A 3,861-nucleotide genomic window follows, 5' to 3' on the forward strand; every position below is an offset into this window, starting at 1 on the left:
GCCCCCGCCCCCCCCGGCGGTGACTCCGCGGGAGCGTTTGGGCGGAGCTCCGAGGCGTCCGGCGATGACTGGGCGAGAGCGAGTTCTAGAACGGCGAGGGGCGGGGCGAGCGATGTAATTAATGTGACATTGGAGCTCCCCGGGCTGGGTAGGGTGTCGCCATCCCCCCCGCAGCAGCGGCTCCAGCACCCCGGGGGAAACCCCCAGATTTCACACGGGAATCCGCAGCGGCAGAAGCGCTCTGCCCGCCGGGGCCTCCCCCAGCTCTGCCATCGCCCTAGTCAGCAGAGACTCACAGAAAACGAGGGTTGGGAGGGACCTCAGGAGGGCACCTAACCCAGCCCGCTGCCCAAGCAGGACCAGCCCCAGCTAGATCATCCCAGCCAAGGCTTTGTCTACCCGGGCCTTAAAACCCTCCAAGAATGGAGATGCCACCCCTCTCCGGGTTATTTGCGGCTGCTTCCAGATCAAAAAAGGCTAAGAACCCCGCACGGTCCCTGGTGGTGGGAGTGCTGGGGCAGGTCCGGTGCAACCCTGTGACCTTGCACTGCCCTGGGCTCGGGTGTAAAGTTCATTAAAGAAGGCTGCTGGGGGCAACCTGATGCCCCGATGTAACGAGAATAGTGATACCTGCTGTCAGGAGTCTTTAAAGCAGTGTGTGGTTGGGGGAGGGGGGCGTTATAGCCGGAGTGAATTGTAGTGGACTGCCTCCCCGGAGCAAATGGTTATCCCTGGGATAAGATACAGATACATAGTGTTTCGGCTGGCGCGGATTTATGCCGGGTAGGATAACCCTGGAGTTTTTGCATCCTGAACTGAGCCGGGGTGAGTTACCCCAGGGCAGGGCTCTGTCGTGTGTGCTCTTTTGTATTTACACTGATGTTAACACTGATCATGGGGAGATCCTGGTCTTCTCTGATTAAAAAACCCCCACATTTTCGGATTAAAACAAGTAACCCAAAATCCAGTTATCCATGATTAAAATGAAATGCGTCCCCCCCCCATGTCTGTCTGTCTATCGGGAGAGAGAGAGAGATGGGAGGGCAACTATAAATAGTGGCGCTTCATTTAAATCATGGGAAAACGTGGATTTTGAGTTACTTGTTTTAATTTCAAAATTGGAGATTTTGTTTTTATCGGAGAAAACCAGGATCCCTGCTGACCATCACACCAGGGTAAGCTCGTGTGTCTGGTGCCGGAGAGAGAGCAAGGAGCAGAGCCCCTGTCCGGGAGATAAGGGATCCGGATGTATGCAATGCCAGAAGCAAACCCGAGATGGCAGTGTTGCCCTCCGCACCCCGGCCTCCGTGGTTTTGCAATCTGCCCCTCATGCTTTGTATGTCATTAATGCTGAGCCCCGAGGAAGAATGTCTTGCGTGGGAAAGCTTGTCTAAGCCTACCCCAGCGACATAGTTGGTCCAGTAGATGATATCACCCTACGAAATCCTTGCCTCTCGCGTTTTTTCTGGCTACAACATCACTCTTTCACTGTTGCATGGCCATTAGCACTTAGAGGTGTTGGCTAGGATCATCCCACCCTCCTTGTGCCCTGTGGAGTTCAAACCCGTAGGAAGAGCTGTGCCCACTGATTCTTTCTAGCGTTTGGGTAACTTCTTTTATTTCATTGCTGCCCTCTCTTTAGGAAGGATGCTGTTCTGTAACCATGCATTTTTTATACATAGTTCACTGTAAATGGAGTGTGCTGACTTTCGCCAACGTTGCATTTAGCATGCCTTTTCTGTTACCTTTTTTATTAAAAGAAGTTGTGCTGTAGTTAGCAATTAGCAAGGCTTGTATACCCGGCATATTTTTTATAAAAATGAGTTGTTGGGGTGGAGTTGCTTTTTGGTTTTGGAGGTTTTATTGAAAACTAGGGAACGTGTTCTTAAAGCTCTTAATGGACTTTTTTATCCTGCTTTTAGACTAATACAGCTAACCACTTTTACTGCAAACATGCATTTAGCAGTTATCCGACCCAAGCATGCAACTCTGAAAGATAGGTCAGTACATGAAAGCAAACTGGTATCTACCCGTCTCAGCTTTGTAGGTGTTTGCTATAGCCCAAATCCCTTAAAGAGATAAAGGACTCAAGATTCATAATATCCCTCTAAGGTAGAGTACTTCTACTTAATTTTTGAGATCTGAAAAAATAGAAATCAAGGCATGTTTCATTTCTGAATTGATATTAACTGAAATATGTAATTATTTAGTAGGCAAAGAAATTAAGCATAGTTTTATACTCATTAAAGAATGCACATTTCTTCTACATCACAGTGGAAATCCACCTAAGAATATGCAAATCATTTACAAATGGCAAATAGGAAAAGGATGAATAAATGTTTTCAGAGTACAAGATTTTAATCCCTATGAAGGGACTTAAAGAAGATGAGTAATATCAAAGAGGGGTTTTTTTGTACTAAAAGCAAATGCTTTTTATCACCACAAACGCTGTTCATTGGATAAGAACTACAATTTTCCTGATGCATGACAGAATAGAATATTCTTTTTTAAAGTGTCCAAGACAGGGCAATTGAGTAAAAACCTAGAAGTGTACTTATGTTAGGTGCTGTGAGTGGATCATATAGTTAAATACACATTTGAGTTTTTGCAGAATCAGGAGCCAAAATGAGTAACTTGATGGGGCACCATCAACTTGGACAGCTCTGTTTTATTTGAAAATGTTTTCCTACCTTTGGAAGTAACTCTTTGTTTTACTGCCATTGAAATGGATTAGAGAAAAACTTTTTGTCTTTGAGAACACTTTGAGTCAGGGCAGCAGTTTGAGAGTTTTCTGTCTACATTAATAGTCTAGAATAGATTTTTTAAAAACTGCATGTAACATGGTGTTCATATTTTTCAGTCTATGCTTTTTATGCAAAATTATAGGCTTCACAAGGAATATTGGAAAATTCAGCTTTTTGTTTTAAATGTTGCAAATCTCCTGAACTGAATTGTCCAATATTTAGCAGTAACTTTTATTTTCTTTGCTTTTTGTGATGTCCTTGTTTGGAGATATATTTTATCTCCATGCCAAGTGTAAACCATGAATCTTCAATACTGTCTTTACAGGGAGATCATTTTCAGGCGACCTCTTTGCAGTGAATCAATAGATAAACAAGAGCTATAACAAGGAAGCTATGGAAAAGTGTGCAAAAGAAGTTGCAATTGTAATTCACAACTAAATTCAGCCCCAGAACTTGGAGTTGTTGGGAAAATATACTCACTTGGCTGCACAGTAAAAGTAATCTTCAGGTGGAGGCTTGGTGGTGTTTTGCTGAACACTGGCTTGCAGCTGGTAAGAATTTGGGTAGCTTATGATTATTTATTGTATTGCATTTTTTAAAAATAGTTGGAACCACGACCAGAAACATGCAATAATAAGACATGTTTAGGTCCAGGCTTTCAAACAGCATCTGTGAATGGGTATGGTAGGTGAGCAAATGACACGTATGCAGCCTTTGAGGTCTGAGGGTGGGCAGAGCGGCAGGATTGTGTTACCCACAACCAGGCCGGCGTTACTTTTAGGGCAGTGCAATGACAGTTTGGAGGCCGGCGTCGTGCTGTTTGAACGCTCAACGATTTTCTTGTCCGGTGTGAGGGCGTCAAGTCCTGCCAGTTGCTCAAACCCTTTTACTTGAGATTTGCAAGGGCGCTCGCGGGGGGCACAAGCGCCCAGAGCCCCACAAAGAGGGGTCCCCCGAGGAGGAGCTCCCCTGGGGACGGGGAGCGGGGGGGGGGCAGGCGGAGGCGCGAATGCCGCCGCACGCGTCAGAGCATCGCTGGGGGCAGGGCCCCCCGCGTGCCTGCCCCGCCCCCGGCTGGAGGGGGCGTGGCGCCGGGGCGGGGGCGGCATCTCCCGCC

This window comes from Crocodylus siamensis, chromosome 3 (genome assembly GCF_052110815.1).
Source record: "Crocodylus siamensis isolate JL-2025a chromosome 3, ASM5211081v1, whole genome shotgun sequence".
Classification (NCBI taxonomy): domain Eukaryota; kingdom Metazoa; phylum Chordata; order Crocodylia; family Crocodylidae; genus Crocodylus; species Crocodylus siamensis.